Source organism: Triturus cristatus, chromosome 3_1 (genome assembly GCF_964204655.1).
Source record: "Triturus cristatus chromosome 3_1, aTriCri1.1, whole genome shotgun sequence".
Taxonomy (NCBI): Eukaryota; Metazoa; Chordata; class Amphibia; order Caudata; family Salamandridae; genus Triturus; species Triturus cristatus.
In genome coordinates this window covers 348,552,105-348,574,648 of record NC_140583.1, presented here as the reverse complement: position 1 = coordinate 348,574,648, position 22,544 = coordinate 348,552,105, and the positions used below count along the sequence as shown (strand labels likewise).

Genomic DNA, 22,544 nt, shown 5'->3' with positions numbered 1-22,544 from the left:
TCCTCTCTGGGCCGCAACGCAGCCAGTATCCGGCTGTGGCTTCCATGCATCCTGCGCAATGTCAAGGAGCTGCTGCCAAACATCTCTCCCACTCTGACTCCAATTTCACTGGAATTCCACCGAGGCCCCTTGCCCCTGGATTTCCACTTGACCGCGTGGGCTGTGCGGGCCTTCGTGTAGGCTGTGCGTAGGGGTCGCTTCAGAACTCCCAACAGGGCCACGGCCTAGTCTTGCTTTATCCCAAGGGGTGGATCTTCAAATGTCCGGTTGTGCTCTACTTCTGTATGCTGCAGGCTGGCCGGGGTGCACAGACGGTTCCTGGGCGGCCTGCCTTCTTGGACTCCGGTTGCCTGGAGTGTGTGGATTCCCTTCGGTGTTGTGCTGCTCCTTGGTGGTGTTGATGACTTCACCATTATTCTTTGATGGGGGCAGTAGGCGGCGGTCCGATGTCTCGGGGTGTTCTCTTCTGTGATGATGCGAGTACTCTGCCCGGTCACTTCGCCTCATTGTCCCTTGCACGCCTGTATTGGTTGTCTGCCGTGGCGTGGTGCCACTGTACCTTCCTCCTTTGTAGGCTGACATCCTGTCAACCTCTTCTCTCTTCATGGCGTCTTGCCACTCACTCTCCTTCTTTTCTTTCCTTCCTTTGCGACGCAGTCTGGTCTTCTCGCATTCTTTCTCATCCTAACCAGGCTTCTCTGTGTAGCGTGCACTCTACACGTTTCCCTCTAGTCTTGTCCCAGACTGGACCGGTCATCGCAACCTTCTTCCTTTCGATACCTTCTAGCTTCTAGTTACTAATGTTGAACTTCTCGTCCGTCTCTTTCTGGTCCTATTCACGGACCTTGCCTGGGGCCCTCTTCACGGACATCCTCTTTGTCATTCACATCACGGACTTCTTCTCCGTTCTTCTGATCAGACCTCGTGTCAGGCCTCTCCTTTCTGACGACCATCTGCCTGGTCGGCTTCTTCTTTCCACTGGCGACCATCTGGTTGGTCGGCTTCTTCTCTTCACTGGCGACCATCTGGCTGGTCGGATGCTTCTTCTTCTCGCTGGCGACCATCTGGCTAGTCGGCTTCTCCTTTCCACTGGCGACCATCTGGCTGGTCGGCTTCTTCTCTTCACTGGCGACCATCTGGCTGGTCGGCTTCTTCTTCTCGCTGGCGACCATCTGGCTGGTCGGCTTCTTCTCTTTACTGGCGACCATCTGGCTGGTCAGCTTCTTCTCCCTTTCCCGGGTCTTCGTGCTTCTGGTGGTTCGCGCAACCACCTCTTCTTCTCCGCACTCACGCTGCTGTGGCGCACTTCTGATGGCGCTCTTCCGTTACCTCACTGGGTGCCCTCGCTGCGCGTTCCTCTACCTCCTTTGTTCCTGGAGCAGTATCTGCTGTTCTTGCACGTCTTCGCACTTGCCTGGTGCTGAGTTCTTGAGTCCCCGTTCGTTTGTCTGGTGGCGCTCCTTCTCCTTCTTACTGCTGCAGCGACAACCTGTGGCCACCAGGCATCACCGCTGCGCTCTCTCTCGGCCTCTGCTCAGTTCAGTGCTTCTGGTGGTCTGCGCCACCGCTCCGTCGACTTGCTCCTGGGTACTCCCTTTTGCGCACTAGTGGCTGCGCTCTTCTCCTCTTCTTGTCTGCTGCGGGTGCTGGGGGTTCCTTCGCTGTGTCACCCTCTCTGCGGGGTACTCGCTTACTGCACTCTTGCGATAGCCCAGTCACGTTGTGGTGCTACCTGTCCTTCAACATCTTTTCCGCTGTCTTCACCTCTTGCCTTTGGCAAGCTCCCCTTGGCCACCGCATGCATCCCCCTCTCCTGGCACATGGGTATTTTACTGAATGCACCAGTGCTCTTCTACCACTTTGTTCCTCTTCTTTCACACCTCCTGCCCTCTCGGTTCTTCATTTATGCAGCCATGGCATTTTTCTCAGGCAGGCTGCAACGCTCAGTCTGTTCACTGCAGAGCTGCCTATGCTTGGTATTGTCTTTTTCTCCCTGAGGCAGTACCTGGGATCAGCCACTAGATGGCAGTGCGGGGTTAACTTGTGGCAGTTCAGGCCGTTTTTCCTTGTTCCTGAAAACTCGCTGGTTTCCTGATTCTGCCTTTGCACGAGCGTCGTTGGAGCAGATGGGAGAGGGCAGTCAACTCGTGGTGGGTGCTGCCTTCACCTTCCTAACCCGATTCCTCCCAGCTGCAGACCCACCTGGACTGTCCTGGGTCGTCACTCCCTGAGTCCAGCTGTCCTGGAGGCTCCCCGGCCACTCAGCATGCCCCGGTGAGTTTTCTCACTTATTTTCCGCTTTTGGGCGGTGCGCACACTGTACCTTGGTGCCCTTTTGCCCCTCGCGCTTCCCTGCCCGCACACAAACACGCGTTGCTCCTGCCAGCCGGTTTGCGTAGCTGGGGGGGCTGGCGTCAGTTTATGCCGGCTTCTTTGAATGGCCACCGGGTGCCTGCTGTTCCATGCTTGGTCTCCCCAGTTAGCTGTGGAGACCGCCTAGGGGCACCTCACGCTCTTCGCGCTTCATTCAGGAAGCTTGATAGTGGTGAGCCACGTTTCTTTTGCTGTCTGTCCCGCCCCCCCCAGCAGCAGGCCTCCTCGCTCCACGGGCCGCGCGGGGGTGCAGGTGCCGCTCTCCTCGGCCCGGATGCTGATGTTGCGCTTTTCACCCCGCCACCGCAGCCTCACCTTACACACGCTGCACGGCGGGGAAAGGAGTGTTGGCGCTGTTCTACTTCACCCATGGTGGTGGGGCATGGGCCGGCAGTCCATCGCCACCAGCGGACACCGCTGCGCGTCGGTGAGTTGCTTTCTTTGGTTCCCACTGTGGGCGGCCACAGGCTTATTCCGCCATGCTTTCCCCGCCCGCCTCAGCCTCCTATTTCACACGCTGTGCGAGTGGGGGAAGGTCCCTGCATACTTTCTGCCATCGCGGCGGGGGGGGGGGCTCCCGTTCGCCTCGATTCACACTCGGGGCATGTCTTGCTTTGTCACGGAGCTGAAGGAGCGGGGTGGGCTCCCGCTGGCTTCCGATCGTGCAGGGTCACGTCCCTCGCGTTCCCCTTCGCGCGGCTCCTCACCTTCGGCCGGCGGGCCCTTTCATCCACGCTGGTGGGCTCCGCGTGGTTCTTCACACTTGTGGGGCACTCCGTGGTGGCCGATGCGGGTGGGCTCCGATCGGCTTGCACTGCTCCGGGGCACTTCCCCACAGGGGGGCACACAGCGGCAGGCTCGACGGGGTCGGGGACTGGCAGAGCTGCATTGTCCAGACAAGTTTCTGTAACTGAGAACCCGCAGTCTGGTAGCGCCAACACTAGCGATTTACAAGCAAGCAATAACACACACCTTCGTAAGGAAAATCAACCAGGAGTGGCGGGAACTTAGCTGTGTCTTGCTATTTCAACTTTGAACCTGATTACCCAGACATTACCACCTAGATCACAGTGCAGCCACGGCGACACGAACCAATACTATGGCTACACCAATGGTAGCCCCCCTGCCCCCCAACGCACCCCTCAGACTCACTTGAAATATCCGAAAGCGGGCAGGTAACCATGTGGCCTGTTTGATGCACCAGAATGCTGGTTATCCTGGTGCGCAGAAGAGAGAAAAGAGGTTGAGCCCTCGCTTCCCATTGCCTTAGAAGCCCCCGTACTGGGTGCCACCCTATGACGTCAAGATCGTGACACTGATGAAGTAGATAAACTGCTTAAACCTTACTTGACACATAAAATTAAATGGGGATATTATCAAGCACGGCGTTAAAATTATCGCTGCTTTAGTGGCAGAAAACTGACGCTAAAGCAGCGATAATTGGCTTGATAATATGCCCTGGAGAATTCCAATAGAAGCCCATGTTGACACCAGAACATGGGCTTCTATGGGAATTCTCAAGGGCATATTATCAAGCCCATTATCGCCGCATTCGCGGCAGTTTTCTTCCGCTAAGGCGGCAGTAATTTTAATACCGTCCTTGATAATATGCCCCGTGGTTGCTGCATTGTGAAAGCATGTAGAATAAAGTATAGTAGACGTAAAACTTCTCATTTGAATAACATAGGTGTGTGCTTACTAAGGTTCTATGATATTCTTTTAACATGACATAGAAACATGAAAGTGATGACTTATGTGTGAAAGTATTTCTAAATACTTTTCTTTGGATATTGATATATGTGAAGAATTAACAGAACTAAATGCAAATTATACATTATGAATGATTATTGAAGAGTTGCTTATTACTAATTTTGCTCATGTTAAAGTGTGCATCAACTGAGAAGAAGACATGGTGTTGCACATAAATGCTAATTCTGATTTTACTGAAGCCTTCACAGAATAATCTTTATATATGTACTAATGTAATTTGCTTAAAATGAAATTATTTTGAAGATTGTTAGATCAAGTTACATGTTTGTAGTTTTGAAATTCAGTAGTACATTTTAGTTACAAGTAATTTAGAATGGACTGACTTACTTTAAGCACATATTCACACCGCAAATCATATCTAGATGTCATAATGCATAACAAAAATGCATAGTTGATTGCTTATATCCTTGCTTATATTAGCATAAATTCAAATTGGCCTGTTTGCTGTTCGTGCATATTTTTTCCTTTCCTTTTTCTGAACTCTGTCTCTGTGAGAGAATATCTCAGGATTACAAATGTATTGCAACTGTATCCTGTTTCAGGATTTCTTTTTCAGTTTAAACATCAGAGTTTATTTATCAGAAATCCAATATAATACAAGGTAGGAAAAAACATCAAAAATACTGAAGTAAAATGCATGGAAATAATAAAAGTCAAGAAAATATTTCATGAAAAAGGGGGAAAAGGGGAGGAAAAACTAGTATAACCATAACACTATTATAATATTCAAGAAATAATAGTACATATGATCAATTTCTGCATGTAGAAAAGGCAATATTATTAATCAAGTAATAATAAAAAAAAAATAACAAAGGGAAAATCATCGAGTGCATAGTTTAAATTAAGCAAAAGACAACAAATGTATCATGGAAGTTTCCGAACTTCATCAGAGGATTTGGATGATTGGAGTACTATGTGAGGCAATAGAAGTTAAATAAGAGGATATAGGGAGCCACAAAAGGTCTCTTTTGATTGATACAGAGACAGGGGTAACGAAATTGGTGTCAAGTCTGTGATGAAAGCAGACTGCATTCCACCAGACTCTAAAGGTGACTTAATCTGCTTGTTTCCAATTAGAAGTTATTAAGTGAAAAGCTATTGCTAATAATAAATCTACCAGCTTAAAGTGAGAAGGTGACTGAGGCCAATGTGGTGATAAAGAGCCTAGAAAAACATTAGAAGGGGAGAAGGGGATTTTTGTTTTAAAATTTTTGTTGATTTGAGACCAAACTAATTGCCAAAAACATTTTACAGGAGTGCAGTTAAAAAGCCCTTGAAGTAAGTCAGCATTTGTGCAAGAGCAGGACCCACAGGTAGGAGTAGCATCTGCATTGAAGGAGGTTAATTTTGCGGGAGTGAATAAAATACGTTGATAAACAAAATAGAGGGTTTGAGAGGTGTTAGCAGCTCTGGACGTTTTATGGATTTTGAGCCACAGCTTATCCCAAAGAGGGACTGTCCAACATTCCAAAAGATCTTTTTCCCAAGCCAATTCAACCTTTGATTTGTTCCTATCAGAGGAAAGAGACAGACATTTATAGAGAGATGAGGCAGAAGAAGAACTAGATAGTAAGGGGTAAAGCAAGGAGCATCTGGAGGACGGGGTAGGAGTCAACGGTAAGGAAAGAAGATATTGGCAGAGTGCAGGATATAAACGATCATATTGAACCTTACAAGAAGATGATAAGGAAAATTGTGTTTGAAGATCCGAAAAGGGCAAAGGAGTATTATTTAGTACTAATTGTGAAATCCAAAGCAAACCCTTATTTCTCCAAGCTTTCCAGTAAAAGGAACGATTTTTAATACGTAATATATTATTATGCCAAATGGGCTGTTGATTCAATGAAGAAAATAAAGGATAAGAGGATGGTAATAATGAAGCAAGAATTTTACTGGTGTGAGAGATGACTGGAGTTCGAAGAGAAGAGATATTTTTGGTAAAGGCGAGAGATTCCTTAAAATTAAAGGATGATAAAAAGTGACTTTCTATAGTCAACCAAATGGGTGGATGTATATTCTGATCAGGAGAGAGCCAACGGGAAGATTGTTTTAATGAGAACGCATGATGATATTGTTCGAAATCAGGAAACTTGAGACCGCCAGAAGATTTGTCCTTCTTTAAAGAACTAACAGAGTATCCATTTTTTTTAAATAAAATCCAGGAATACGGACAGGAAACATAGAGATAATATATAGAATTATGGGGGAGAGCATCATCTTCATGGAATCAAGTCGACCCCACCAAGAGAGAAAAAGCAGATGCCAGCGATCAATAGAGTCAGATAAAGTCTTAGTTATGTGGTCAAAATTAAGTTTAAGTGTTTCCGGAATGTTTGAAGAAAACCACAAACCTAGATATTTTATCTTAGAAGTTTGCCAAGAAAAACCGGTAGAGATGAAATCTTGTTTAAGGCATAGCACATTCAGGGGAAGCACTTCACATTTATCTGAATTGAGACGGTAGCCAGATAATTGAGAAAAGATATCAACCTGCTTCATAAAGATAGACGTGGAAGGATTGGAGCAATATAGAAGAATGTCATCCGCATATACTGACATTTTAACGTGGGAAGTACCAAGTTGAAACCCGGTAATTTGAGTATCCTGCCTAATTTTAGTTAAAAAAGGTTCTAAAGCAATTATAAATAAATGAGGAGAAAAAGGACATCCTTGACGTGCTCCTCTCAGAAGGGGGAAATAGTCTGAAATGTTACCGGTAACAAAAATATAGAAGCTTTAGGACCTGAATACAATAACGAAATAAGGGATATTAATTTAGGGGGGAACCCTATCCATTCAAGTGCTTGGAACATAAAATCCCAACCAATCCTGTCAAATGCTTTCTCAACATCCAACGCAATGGCAACTATGGGATAACCAAGAGAGGAAGCTTTACTAAGAATATTAAAAAAGACTCTGGAATTACCGGAGGATAAACGACCTTTTACAAAACCTGATTGTTCTGGTCCGATAAGATTAGGTAAGATGGGATCAATGCGAAGAGCAAGAATTTTTGCAAAACATTTATAGTCAAGGTTAACTAAGGAGATAGGACGATCATTTTTGAAAAAAGAGGGGTCCTTGTTATCTTTGGGAATTAAACCGATCATGGCTTCCTGAAAAGTGCCAGAAGAAGTGCCATTTGTAATAAAAAAATTGAAAAGTAATAGAAGACGAGGAAGAAGTATAGTAGCAAAGTGTGCATAAAATTCAATAGTAACGCCATCTGGACCTGGGGCTTTTTTAGTACTGAAACTGCATGAGTGATTTCTGACGGAGTGATATCCCTTTCTAAAGAGGAAAAGTCAGTATTGAGAGGTGAAGGAGGAGGAATAGTCCGAAAATACGTGAAAAAATTGGCTAAAGTCAGTTGTTGTTCGGGAGTATATACATTTTTATAAAAAGAAACAAACTCATTTAAAATGTCCGTATCTTTAAATAAAGAAATGCCAGCATTGTTCTGTATGGACTCTATTTTAGTCCGATCTTGTCGTATTTTCAAATAATTTGCCAGTAACTTCCCCATTTTATTTTGACCACCATAATAACAAGCCCTACTCTTTAAAAGATAGGTAGAAGTGGCTTCAGTGGAAGATTTATTAAACTTGAATTTTGCGTCAATACTTAATGAAGAATCAGAGTTTGAATGGTAATAAATGTATTCAAGTTGTTTAATTTCTACAAGCATTTGAGAAGTTTTGGCCTGAGAGGATTTCCTCTTGTGAGAGACAAAGTTTATAATAAAACCTCTGGCAGCTGCTTTAAAGGAATCCCAAACCATAACTGGAGAAGAAGTAGGAACAGAATTGAGAGAAAAGAATTTGGAAGCAAAAGAGTTGAATTGACTAGTAAAGTCGGGGTCAGATAATAAAATATTATTGAAACGCCATCTGCGAGTATGCGAAGTAGAGGGTAACAAATCAAAATCAACAAAAACTGGGGCATGATCTGAAATTAAAATGGAACCAATTTCAGAATGGGAAACTTGGTGGGATAGGGACTTACTAAAAAAAAGGTAGTCTATGCGAGATTGCGAGTGATGTGAGGGGGAATAAAAGCTATATTCTTGGGTATCAGGATTACACAGCCTCCAAATGTCAACCAAGGCTTTGCGTCGTATAGTGGAAGTAAATTGAGAGTGCATTTTGGTGTTGGAAAATCTAACGGAAGAATGTCTATCCAATATGGGATCAAAAACTTGATTGCAATCATCCCCAAAAATAATATAATCATCATCCAACAAAAGGAGTTTCTCAGAAATATGAGATCAAAAAGTATTGTCAACTATAACTGGTGCATAGGTATTAAAAAGGACTAGGGTATTTGATTTATGAGTAACTTAACTATGATCCAACGACCTTCCAAATCACATTCTTGATGAGTAATTGATATCTGATATTTTTTATGACATAAAATAGACACTCCATTTTTCTTGCCTAGGGCTTGGGAAGAAAAAACATTGCCTACCCAACATCTTTGCAGTTTAGATGCGTCAGCGTCAGATAAGTGCGTTTATTGAATTAGAGCTATGTCAACATTTAATTTAGCCAAGTGGGTTAGTATAAGTTGTCTTTTTATAGGATTATTTATGCCCTTAACGTTCCATGTAACAACTCTAAATGAAACTAGCTAAACTTAACTTGAATATTTAGCATGCAGACACTAAGAAAGCTAAGCATGTTGTTAGAAAACTGTTTAAAATCATAACAAATATGCACCTGAATAGAATTAATTCGAAGCAATTTCATATGAACAATAAGAAAACTGAATGCATTTCTGAAAAAATGACAGATACTAGAACAACAAGAAGTGAAATAAGAAAACCAGGATAAAAAGAAAAAAGAAATTGGAATAAAGAGGCTGTCATCAAAAATAAGTAGAAGGAAGAACAAAGGAAAAAGAAAGGGGAGATAAGAAGGAAGACAGGAGGAGAGGAAAGAAGGACAGAACAGAAGAAAACACAGAACAAGAATACAAAACAGGTCAAACGTTGATTGAAGAAGCATATAAATATCAAAAAGACATACCACAAAAGGACAATGAGAGTGGGGATGGAGGAACCACATAAAATAACACACTAAACGGAAAACTCCAAGAGGGCGCGGCTAAGGGAGAACATCCTCCGGGCATGGGACGAAGAGGTCAAACATCAAAAGGGTCACAAAACTGCATCTGGTAACAAAAAAAGAAAAACATTAAGAGGGAATTTCAAGAGATCACAACTGCAGCAGGAATGAGAATAAAAATAGACAATGATAGACAAGGCTTCATGAGACAATCAACTCAATTATAATCGGGGAGTGTCCATAGAGTCATCTTTGCAGGAATTGAGCAATTGTTGAAGAAGTGCAGGATCTTCATAGTTTGTCGTTTTGTTATTATAAGTCACTTTAAAGAGACAAGGGTAAAACAGTCCATAACGCGCATTCAGGGTGCAAAGAGCAGGTCTCATATCTAGAAATTGTTTGCGACGGTCTGCAGTAGCTTTAGCGTAATCCTGAGCAAAAAAGTGATTAGAACCATTCCATGTGATTTTCCCTTTTTGTTTGGCAGCTTGGATAACTTTGAGTAAATCCGTATACTCTAGGAAATACAAGATGACACCTCTAGGTTTTGTCGAAGCAGAAGAGAAGCTGGCAGAACGAGAAAGTTGACCTAAACGGTGCGCTCGTTGAATATTCAAAGGAGGAGAACTCGGGAGACCTAGAAGTGTTGGCAGGAAGGATTGGAAGAAAGGTAAAGGATTGGAACCTTCAAGGCCTTCCGCAAGACCGTAAATACGTAGGTCATTTCGTCTATTCCGGTTTTCCAAATTTTCGACCTGTTGTTGAAGAGATTGTATTTCTCTATGTATGCCTGGCACCTGGTCAGAGATTACCTGTACTGTGATCTTTTTTCTGTCAAGGTCCGCAACCTGCTGTTCAGTATGAGACCAATTATCCTCTAGACTCTGAAGACGAGCATTTGCTTCGGCCATATAAGGTTTAAGTGAGCGTATCTCATCAAGAAGAAGTTCCATGGATACGGATGAGGATGTGTTAGTGGGAGACGGAGGATTCGTCTTCACCCGTTTACCTGAGGTGGAAGCTATTTTGGAGTTAGATTTAGTGTTTGAGCGAGAAGAATTAGGAGAGGAGCTTTTACTCCGATGGAGTCATTGACTGTGTCATCCATAATATCCTGTAATACGCTGAATGGGTTGATGTCTTCTGGTGGCACACAGCATTAATATGTTGAGAATTACTGCGGTTAGAGCGAGCCATTATTACCAAAATCGTGAGTGAGGAGGATATTAGCAGGCAAGCACAAGGTTCCAAAATGGCGTCTTAGAGTTGAGGAGAACTCAAATTCAGTTATTAAGTGCTAAAAAATAAAATCTTTGCTTTAAATATATTCCTATAAGTTCATTGACGAGGAAAAATAAGCATTAAACCAGGTTAAATCACAGCAAAGATGGTAGAAAGCAACGGAGAGATAGAAGCTGCAGAGCTAAAATGAAGTCATAGGCTGCTTATGCTGAGGAGATATGGAAAAGGTCTCCATAAAGCCAGAAAATGCTTTTGCATGAAATGTAGAAGCTGAGGGAAGCATTGCAGTTGCAGTCCCCTTTTATGCTCTTTTTTATTTCAGAGCGAAGGGATAAACAAAAGCGGACGTGGGACGCACGGGGAGCGGCCGGTGAAAATCGCCAAATAGACATTTTCTAGCTCACCCCGCGCCTCCGCTCCGCTGACACTTCATGGAGGAGCAATTCCCCCGCATACAGGAGCAATTTCACGTCTGTACGAGCACTGTGAGTGCCTGGAGAAGTCCCGTCACCTCACGCACTCTCTGAGCCTCTCAGGAAGCCTAAACCATGCCCTCCCCCTGTGTCAGGAGTTCTCATGGGCTTTCAAGGACTATTGGATACAATTATTGTTACACCTGGAACACCTGCCTGGTAAACTGCCCTTTCGCACTTGTTCATGTGCCTTGTTAAAGTATCTTTGGTTACAGGTCCACCTCTACCGGATGATCTGATCATTTACATAACCTGAAATGCCAATAATCCCGAAAAATGTGTCTTCTTTATGTCTCATGGAAAGCATCCTATACGAATTGGCCAATGGACTGAGTGATCTATCCTGATGAGGTGACCTAGAAGGTGCCAACCCGGAACTGTGAAAATATAATATCCATTGGATTGATTCCCGGTCCTCATTGGATGACTGGATTGGATCCCCTATATCCGACCCCTCAAGGCACGGTTTAGGATCTAAGGTAATTGACCATGAGGTGCAGTGCCAGATAAATTAAAGAACTGGAGCCAATGACGCTATAGCAGCACCAATGATGGACTCCTCACTCTGGCTGCTCCTGCCCTTGGCGCGACTAATGGAACTCCTTCTGCTATTTGCAGGGGGCACCTGGCCAAGATATAAACAATGTTGTGTGGATTGGAATTTGGGCATCCAAGCTTCTTCAGCAAAGACGTTCAGTCCCTCTTGACCACTGTACCCTGCCTGTTTTGTGCATCCATTAAGGAGTGGCAAGATCTATGAAGTGGGGACACACCAGGCGGGGTAAGAGCAGGTCCAATGAGGAGAAAAGAAAGCACTCCAGGAAAAAGAGGGAGGAGTGGTAGCAACGAGGAACCAGACACCAAGGGAAAGGGAGGGACAGAAGCATTGAAAATCCAACACAAGGTAAAAAGGGAAGAGCTGGAGCAATGAGGATTAGGCACAAATGAGGACTCAGAATGAGATGGAGAGAAGTAGGAATATGCATTGTGGCACTTTCAGTGCTTGATTTGTAAATAAAAGAATTAAGTGTTTGCACCACTTATTTCCCCTGTCAGCTCAGCCAATGATAGAACCAACACAACTACTTACCATCACACTCATAGAAGTGTGACAGTTCAGACTATTCCAGTCCCCCAAAATTATAAGTATTTGCCAGGGCGACAGCTATTAGTAATTTTAATACACATTTATTAAATTCATAAACAACTATTGTGCGCTCGACTCTGAATTGCACAAACAGCACCACCTTGTGCCAGACTGTCATAAGTGCTAGTGTTGACGATTAAGTGCTGGTGCCGAGCACTGCAAACTACCAGCTCAAATAAAGCACTGTACACTGGACACTTGCTTAGTGTTTTAAAATAGTGTTTGCACGCAAAGATCTTTGGAAGTGGGATCCTACAAGTTCTTAGTGCATTTACATGTTTATCTAGATTGTACTTTAAGTAGGCACTTTGTTAACATGTGTTGCTTTTGTTGAAAAAGCTATTAGTTCAAAAAGCCTTCTGGTCTCACCAGCTAGTCACAGGCAGCTGCTGAAAGCAATGCACCTCATACATTGCAATGTATGCAATCACTAGCCCTTAGCATGATAGCGAGAATGAAACACTCCTCTGCATCCCACTGTCAATCAATCAATCAGGAGTTTGTTATAGGGCGACTACTCACCTGTGAGGGTCTCAAGGCGCTGGGGGAAGGGTGGGTGCAGGTTCTAGTCCATCAAGGAGGGGGTCTGTCAAAGAGCCAGGTCTTGAGGTTTCTTGCGAAGATGGGGAGCGAAGTTGTTTGTCTGAGGTGAAGCGGAAGGGTGTTCCAGGTTCTGGCCGCGAGGAAGGAGAAGGAGCGGCCTCCCGATCTCGTCTTTCTGGTGTGGGGGACCGTGACGTAGGATAGCTGGACTGATCGTAGGGTCCTTTGGGGTGCGTGGAATTTGAGTCGGCTATTTAGGTATGCTGGTCCGGTGTCGTTGAGTGCCTTGTGTGCGTGGGTGAGAATCTTGAAGGTGATTCTAGCCTTGATGGGGAGCCAGAGGAGTGTGCGCAGGTGCTGGGAGATGTGGCAGTGTCTTGGAAGGTGGAGGACCAGTCTTGTGGCAGCGTTCTGGATGCTTTGTAGCTTGCGGTGAGGTTTTTGTTTATTCATAAATTATATTGCCGTAGTCGAGTCTGCTGGTGACAAGGGTGTGAGTGATGGTCTTTCTGTGCTTGAGGGGGATCCATTTGAAGGTCTTACGTAGGAGGCGGAGGGTGTGGAAGCAGGAAGATGCGACGGAGTTGATCTAGTGGTCCATTTTGAGCTCGGTGTCCAGGATGATTCCAAGGTTGCGTCCGTGGTTCATGGGAGTGGGTGGATTTGTGAGGGCGGGGGGCCACCAGGTGTCGTTTCAGGCATCAGGGTTTGGGCCCAAGATGAGTACTTCTGTTTTGTTGGTGTTAAGTTGTAGGCAGCTGTTTTCATCCATTTGGCGACGGCTTCCATGCCTTCTTGAAAGTTGTGTCTGGCGGTGTTGGGTTCGTTGGATAAGGAGAGGATGAGTTGGGTGTCGTCTGCGTATGACACAATGTTGAGTTCGTAGGTTCTGACAATGGGGGCGAGCGGAGCCATGTAGATGTTTAAGAGCATGGGGCTGAGGGAGGACCCCTGGGGGAGTCCACAGGTGGTAGGTGTAGGGTCCGAGAGGAAGGGGGGAGTCTGACCCGCTGCGTTCTGCCAGAGAGGAAGGAGTGGATCCTGTCGAGGGCCTTGTGCTGGATCCCTGCGTCATGGAGTCTGCGTATTAGGGTGCGGTAAGAGACTGTGTCGCACGCCGGTGAGAGGTCGAGGAGGATGAGGGCTACTGTTTCTCCTCTGTCTAGTAGAGCGTGAATGTCATCTGTTGCGGCGAGGAGGGCGGTTTCTGTGCTGTAGTTTTTTCTGAAGCCGGATTGGGAGGAGTCAAGGATGTTATGGTCTTCGATGAAGGTGGCGAGTTGACTGTTGATGGCTTTCTCAATGACTTTCGCTGGGAACGGGAGCAGGGAGATGGGTCTGTAGTTCTTGAGGTTGGTGGGGTCCGCTGAGGGCTTCTTCAGGAGGGGGTTGATCTCAGCGTGTTTCAAGTCATCAGGGAATGAGGATTTTATCAGGGAGCAGTTGATGGTGTGGCGGGGCATGGGTGCGATGGTGTCGGCGGCCCTATTGAAGATTTGGTGGGGGCAGGGGTCCGTTGGGGCCCCGGAGTGGATTAACTTCATCGTCTTCAGTGTGTCTTCGGTGGTGAGGGCAGTCATTGGCTTCAGGGTGTTGGGGGCGCTGGTGAGGGTTCAGTGTGTTGGTTGTCTTCGTCGAAGTTGTCATAAATGTTCTTGATTTTGAGGTGGAAGAAGGTGCTGAGTTTGGGTGTAACGGATGTTAGTAGACTCACTGGTGGGTTGGGCGAACTCCATGATGATGCTGAAGAGTTCTTTGCTGTTGTGCACGTGTGTGGATATTCTGTCTTTAATTGCCCTTTTCCTCGTTTTTCTGATGAGTTGGTGGTGAGCATTGGTGGCGGCTCTGAAGTCATTGTTGGCCTTGTGGATTTGGAGTTCCTCCAGGCCTTTTCGAGGCAGCAGCAAGTGCGTCTCGAAGTTCTGTGGTAAACCATCTGGCTTTCTTGGCATGAGTGTTGTTATTTTTCTTGAGGGGGGCTATGGTGTTGGCGCTGTTGGAGATCCATCTGTGCAGACTTCGGGCTGTGGTGTTGGGGTCGTCGTCTTCCACGATGGTTGGGCTGGAGTTGCTGAGTGAGGAGGTGAGCTGGTTGTCGGTGGTTTTGGTCCAGTTTCTTCGTGGGAGCCGGTGCTGATGTCTGTGGATGGTGGGTGTTCTGAAGGTGAAATGGACGCATCGGTGGTCTGTTCACGGGAGTGTGGCTGAAAGTGATGAAGTTTCCTGTTGTGAAGAGGGGTTGAGGGTGTGGCCTGCTGAGTGCGTGGGTTCGGTCACGATCTGGCAGAGTCCAATGTTGTGAAGGTTGTCCAGGAGGGATGTGGTGTTGGGGTCCACTTGGTTGTTGAGGTGGAAGTTGAGGTCTCCCAGCAGGGTGTAGTTGGTGGATGCGATGGCATGCAGGGAGATGATGTCTGTGATGGAGTTGGCGAATGGTCCGTGGGGTCCAGGGGATCGGTATATGAGGGTTCCTCGGAGGGTGGTGGTAGGGCTGGCCAGTATCTTCAAGCGAAGGTGTTCCATCAGGTCTGTGGGCTCGTTTGGGAGTGTGCTCAGGCGGAGGATGGATTTGTGGACGATGGCGATTCCTCCACCCAGGCGCGTGGGGTGGTACTTCCTGTACCCTTGGGGAATGGTGATGGCAATGTCCGGTCCCAAGGTGGTGTTAGTCCAGGTTTCGGTGAGAACTACTATGTCCGGGGTAGTGCTGTCAAGGAGGTGCCAGATTTCCGTGGCGTGTTTGTGGAGTGATCTGACATTGAGGAGGATGCATTACATGGTCTTCGGCTCGGGAGTGTTCTTGCGGTCGGGTTGTGCTGGGTCCATGTTTCTGGCGGTGCTGTAGGTGTGCCGACAGTGGTGACAGCTGAAGGGTCCGTGGGTGTTGAAGGACTGGGCTATTCTAAGGCCCAGCGGTGCCAGGGGACAACACCTGAAACCTTCGTGGGTTACCTGTTCCGGCGTACAAAACACAGAGACACGGGACACTTCCTGTGGCGTCAAAGATCAGCATTTATTGACTGCAGGGATACAGAAATCGCAAGAAGTACACAACGTGTAGGTTCTGAGAGACTGCTTCAAATTGCACAAGTGGATCGCTCCTTTTATACACATTTTCGTCATTGATCAGCATGGCGAACAAAAGGTTACAACTCAGTTCCCACAGTAAACTTCAAAAAGGTCGCATTCATGTTTTCAGAAACCCGGAACATAATTACAGCAGCATTGCCGGTTCCCAACTGTAAAAGCACATTAAGCACATTCCATTCTGACCATAACGAATTAGAGGAAGGGACAGAAACAGATGCAAAGGATGCACAACAGTTTAGGAAACAGTGTAGAGAGCAATATCGGAAACTTGATTGCAGGATCAAAGGACTCGTGCCTAATGTATGCACGACTGAAACAATACACTAGCACGGCAAGATGAGCCTCGAGCGGAGCCATCTGCCCTTGCCGTGTCATCCCCCTCATCATAAGGACACCTTCAAAGGAACATGTGTCCTCCACGAAAGCTTGGGAATCCCAGGGTCACGAAGCGGACAGTGTCCGTTCGCTGGCTACTTGAGGGGTTCAGATGGACATGCCCAGGAATGAGACGAACCATACATAATAGCGTAGCGAAAACGCGTACACCCACTAAAATCGTCATTTGCGGTTCGTAGATACCAAACTCGTCCATATTCAAACATACCCAAAATGTCAGTCCAATTCCCACGGAACCTCAGACGCTCCTTTTGTCCTCATGTAGGCAAGCACTAGTCTAGATCAGAATCGATTTCAATATTCATCAAATCGTTCAGCTGCTGCTGGAACATCATTCTATTCATCAACGTCTCTTTGGTAACTGATGGCCGTCTTATACACGTTGTAGCACAGAGGCCACATAAGGCCGGACCACACTGCACGCAAAGACAACACGTGAACAGAAACGTTACAACAACCCCTACGATCATCAGAATCTTCCAACCCCAGGTTGATATCAGGCCCCAAAACCATCCTAGAAGCGTCCAATTACCCTCGTCCACATGTATGGACTCGGAGATCTTATGCAACTTCGAGATGGCTTGGTAAACAGTTGGAGCGTTGTCAGGAATGAAAATGCAACAGCTCGAATGAATCACTTTGCACACACCACCTCTGTCTGCAAGAACAACATCTAGAACCATACGGTTCTGCAACGTCATAAGTCTATCCGCCTGAAGTTCCGCTGTTAAATTACCAAGAGCACTCGCAGTTATGTTAGCAGTCGATTCTACCACACGGGTCAACTGTCTCAGGTTCCTACTATTAACCATAGGTCCCCAAAATGGCAAGAAACCCTTAAAGAAGTCTCCTGCTTCTTGACCCGCAGTGTCCTCTTTGCTGACAACGCCTCTCACAACTCTAGTTTTGTGATAGTCGAAGGCAACCGTAAAAGTCGGTGGCAAAAGATTCGCAATATAACAGGTTCCCGAGAAGTCACGGGGCAACCATGTATATGCACGCTCATAACATACGAAATAGGTACCCTTGGCAGTCAGGAAAACAGGGGAAGAGAGCATCGGTAGAACGTACGTGTCAGTACAAGCACTCTCCCCAAGCTGGGCTCTCGGATTTCGACCAAGACCTTTCAAGCAAAAATTACCGAGGTGGGGTACGATCCATATTGGAGACGAGCTCTTGAGCTGTCTATCACCCACTGACATACTATACTCAGCCTCACTCAGATCTTTATATGCTTGTATCTCTTCATCTGGGATAAGCGATGCATCGAAAATATCTCTATCTAAATCAGCAATCGCTATCACCAAAGGCTTGTGGTACGGACCAGGACCAAAATTCGCAGAACGTGGCTCTCGACTGGGGTAGGAATCTAGTGCACTACGGAACATAGGTTGGAATGCTCGAGCTGACCCTTGGGAACTATAAGGAAGAACCAAATACGGAATACCTCTATCCATGGTATGTGGCATTAATCCACACACCCAACAGTTGGTAGTATTCATCACCAACTGATGCTGATGTAGGAGTTGAACGAAGGAGTTATTCATGAATTCCGCACGTCTAACCTGTTCATGTTGGGGCAGAAGATGAAAGGAATGTGGGGAAACAGTGGTAATAGAACTTAGTTTAGGAGAAAAAGTAGGTGAAATGGAAGGCAATAACGACTGTATTCCAAAATACACTCCGCCCACCAATAGCATAGAAACAGTCAGAAACAGTAGAAATACCTGAAACAAAAAGCATTTTGTTCGTACAATCTTATGCAATTTTGATCTTTGCGCCGACATCCTTTCTACTTCCAACAGCTTAGAGAACACCATCCTCTAAAAACCGTCCGTGACGTCCTTGACGCACTTCGTTCTGAGTAGCGATTATCAATTCCCAGGAGTTCCCAGGAACCGATAAAAGGTAACTGACCTAGTATCAGGAACCTGCTAAACAGAAGGAAGTACCCGCACGGCCCTACGGTTAACCCGGATGATAGGTTTTCTTAAACAAACATTCAACTTAATAAAAAATCTCTTAGCTGTAAAAAGTACACGTAGAAAGAAATTCAAAAATCAGCAAAGAATGCAATTGTTCTTAATGTTCGTGGCAACAGTAAAGGAAAATATAGAAAAATGTTATCAGTCTTTGTCGTGTGAAAGAAGAAAATATCGACTTCTTCCAGGTCGAGTCTGTTCTTCAAATAATTGTTCAGCTGGTGAAACAGTGTTCAATCGGTCAAATGGCAATTCAGACCTTGAGTTCTCCAAAACTGACGACTCAACAGATGTGTCCGGCTGCAATGAATTGTCTACTACAGGTTGAGCATCGCTAAACGGCACGTAACGTAGAGGGGTCTCGGTTTCCGCTGTCGCAATACCAGTTCTCACCCAATTATCTGCTGGTGAAGGGATCGAAACCGTTTTGGTATGGGTGGCATGCACCCAGTTCTTTCTGCCTTCCAACCGAACTGCAGTCCTTGTGGCCAGCAACACTTGAAAAGGGCCCACAAATCTTGGCCCCAGATTGCGTTTTCTGCCAAAATTGCGGGTAACAACCCAGTCACCCGGTTGGAGCCGATGTCCAGGACCCTCTGTCTGTGCCGGTAAAGCTTCAAAGACCTGTTGATGAATTAACCTCAGTTTAGCAGTCAGATCATGAAGATAATCAATTAACATTGGATACTCAAGGCTATCAAAGGCCTTAGGCCTCGGGACTCCCCAAATGTTCGCAGGGCGGCCGAACACAATCTCATATGGGCTAAGCCCTACTCGAGAGTGCACAGTCGCCCTGGTTGACAAGAGAGCCAGAGGCAAAGCATCAGGCCATGACAAACCAGTCGTAGCTTGTATCTTTGCAAGTTTCAGTTTCAGAGTACCATTGTACCCTTCAACCAAACCCGCTGCCTGAGGATGATTGGCGCTATGGAATTTCTGTCGAATTCCAAGGCCCTTACACACACTCTGCATCACACTTCCCACAAACTCACTTCCATTATCTGACCACACAATCCGTGGCATTCCATACCGAGGAAAGTATTCCTTCAGTAGGACTTTCGCTGTGGACAAGGCAGTATTGTCTTTAAGAGGATAAGCCTCTATCCATCTGGAGAACGCACAAACCACAACTAAAACGTACTTCAAATTATTGCATCTCTCCATATGGATGAAGTCCAGTTGGATAACATCAAAGGGACACGTGGGGCAAAATGGCCAGGTGGAGTGGGGGTGCCCTTGCCAGGATTATACATTAAACACACCATACAATTCTTAACCACCCTCTCAGCACATTTAGCGATACCGTCATTCTTCCATACAGGAGATAATAACTTACATATACCTTTCGCGCTAATATGTGACAAGCCGTGAGCCATAGTCACAACGGCCAGCACATATGCATCCGGTAACATCCACCTCTGACATTCCGACAAGTCAACCCAACATCCATGGGTGTCTAACTTTCCCGTACTTTCTTTCCACTTGGTCTTTTCAGTTTTAGTGGCCTCATTCTGAATTGCTTTCACGCTCTCAACAGTGTCTTTACACATACCAGTCTCTGTCGGCCACCTCACTGAACTCATAACATACATTCGGGACGCAAGATTCTTAGCCGTTTCCTTAGCAATCTCATCCGCAAATGCATTACCACGACCAACATCATCCGTAACCTTTCGATGCGCACTACATTTAATGATTGCCACCTGTTTAGGCAATGTAAGTGCATCCAAAAGATCGCTGACAAGCTGTCCGTGTTGGATCTTCGTACAATGCGATGTCATAAATCCTCTCTCTCTCCACAATCGGCCAAAGCTATGTGCAACACCAAACGCATACTGACTGTCGGTAAATACATTCACTCGCTTTCCTCTAGACAAAACACACGCTCTCGTCAACGCAATCAACTCTGCCGCTTGCGCTGAATTCTGACTCAATCTCGCAGTTTCCACAACCGTACTCAACGTCACTACAGCATATGCAGTCGTCACATTACCATTCGGCAACTTAAAACATGAACCATCAACATACAAAGTGCCATCGGGGTCTATCAATGGAGTGTTTTTCAGGTCCACACGACCCTTCGTTTCTTCTTCAGTTCGTAAATAACAATCATGTGGTGGTACATCATTTGATTCCACATTAGTCAGCAACAATGTCGCCGGATTCAGCACATTACAACGCTTGATCTGTATATGACTTGCCAAAAGTGTCAACTCGTAACCGGACAACCTTGCACTCGTCAAATGTTGAGTTTTTGTACGATTCAGGAGAGTGTCAACTGCATGCGGAACCATCACTATGAGCATATTATCCATGACCAGACCTGCGGATTGTCGAATAGACACCGCAGCTGCCGCTGTCGCTCTCAAGCAACTTGGCAACGCTCTAGCTACCGGGTCTAAAGTCGAGGAAAAATATGCACATGGACGCTGCTTACCACCAAATTGTTGCGTCAAAACACTCAACGCACAACCTTCTCTCTCGTGAACGTATAGTGTAAATGGCTTACTGTAATCAGGAGTACCTAACACAGGAGCCGAACACAACGCATCACGCAGTTCAGAAAAACTTTTCTGACATTCTTCCGTCCATGGCAAAGGAGTCGAAACATCCTTGCACGTAAGAGCTATCAAGGGCTTTGCTAACAGTGAAAAGTTTGGGATCCACTGTCTGCAGTATGACGTGATACCTAGAAAGGCGCGCACATCTCTCTGAGTTGTTGGCACAGTCATTCGAGCGATCGCTGCAATTCTTTCTGGGGTCAACCTTCTTCCCTCCTTTGACAATAAGTGACCTAGATAAGTCACTTCTTGACAACAATATTGCAATTTAGAAGGTGACACCTTGTGATGTAAGTCACATAGATGCTGTAACAGTGGTACTGTAGCAGTTTTGCAAATCTGGTCAGTGTCAGCAGCTACCAACAGATCATCAACGTACTGAATCAAGGCCGCACCAGCCGGTAATACAAACGCATCAAGTTGACTCTTAAGAGCTTGGCTGTAGATCGATGGACTCTCACAGTAGCCCTGAGGTGCGCGTTTAAACCTGAAACTGCGACCACCTAACGAGAAACCAAATAGATCTCTGCTTTCCTCAGCAATTGGAATGCTAAAGAAGGCATTCTTCAGATCGATTACCGAGAACCACGATGCAGAAGCTGGAATCAGAGTCAGCAAAGCTGTAATGTCAGGCACCACGGGAAACTGTGGAATCACAATTTTATTCACCTCTCTTAAATCAATAACAAAACGATACACAGGAGGCTTGGATGGATCGGTTCGTTTCAAAATAGGTAACACAGGACTATTACACACGTTACCCCGTGTTTCTTCGATGACATCCTTATCGATCAAATCGTAAATGATCGCTAATAGTGCTCGCTCTCCATCAAGAGAGATACGATACTGAGGAATGCGTGGTAGTCGCACATTTGATTTCAATTGAACAACATAAGGCGGTATATCCAACAGGCCCACGTCGTTGGGACCCGTCGCCCACAAAGACTTAGGAAGAGAACTCAATTCCGGTGGGAGCTTATCCGTCGACAAATACATAGGAGAGATCACTTTCTGACCCAACGTAAGCTCCACTCCCGCAGGAGAACAGTACAAAGTCGCATATAACCGCTTCAACAAATCCAGGCCCAAAAGATTCTCACCACAACCAGTAGTCAAAAGCAAAGGAGCTTCTAACTCACGAGACCCAATTGTAAGGGGCAACGGGCAAGAAACTGGATTGCTAACAGGGGTGCCAGAGAATCCAACGGAAACATTCGTTAAGCCAGACAAAGGCGCGCCAGGGAGTTTCGAATGCATGATGGAGCTTTTCGCTGCACCAGTATCCAACAGAAAAGGCTCAACTACGCCCATTGTGGCAACTGTAACATAAGGCCCTCTCTGATCAACCGGAACCGATACCACTCCCTTTCTTTGTCTATGGCTGTCCTAATAATGACCGTCAGCAGCAACCTCATGCTCGACGTAATAGTCGTCCACATGATACTGTGCAGATCTACCAGACGATAAATCGCACCGATCAAAGCAATTTGACGAGCCTGCCGAAGTGGCCAAACGCTCATTCTGATTCTGAGTAACACCGCGACCTCTACCACGTGATGCTTGTTGAGGACCACTACGACCTCCTCGAGCCGAAACACCATTGTTTCGGTCACGCAAAACTGGACAATTAAACTTCAGATGGCCCTCACCCCTACAATATGCGCATTGATTATACCCCAACATAGTTCGTGGTGTAGAGGAGTCAGTACGCGGCTGTGACCTAGAAAACTGCGACTGTAATCGTTTTTGCTGTTGCGAGTCATTCTGATTCGAGCGTGGGGGATACGCTTGCTGCAATAAGACCTTAGTTTTAAGATCCTTCGTTTTCTTATCTGCACGTTCGCTTTCTTCTTTCTCTCTATTTTCGTAGTATTGGGCCGTAGCTAATATTTGAGCAGTGG

At 46.0% G+C, this 22,544-nt stretch overlaps 1 long non-coding RNA gene and 1 pseudogene across 1 annotated transcript in view; one reads left to right on the top strand and one right to left on the bottom strand.

The window, feature by feature from the left end:
- The first annotated feature begins 2,118 nt into the window (after positions 1-2,118).
- The window catches only part of LOC146860240 (uncharacterized), a 117,886-nt gene continuing 97,460 nt past the window's right edge, over positions 2,119-22,544 (top strand). Inside the window, exon 1 of the long non-coding RNA XR_014979120.1 lies at positions 2,119-2,274. This is a non-coding gene — a long non-coding RNA (uncharacterized LOC146860240). The remainder of the gene's footprint in view (positions 2,275-22,544) is intronic.
- Positions 9,286-22,544, bottom strand: part of LOC146860241 (cyclin-dependent kinase 1-A-like) — a 52,193-nt pseudogene continuing 38,934 nt past the window's right edge.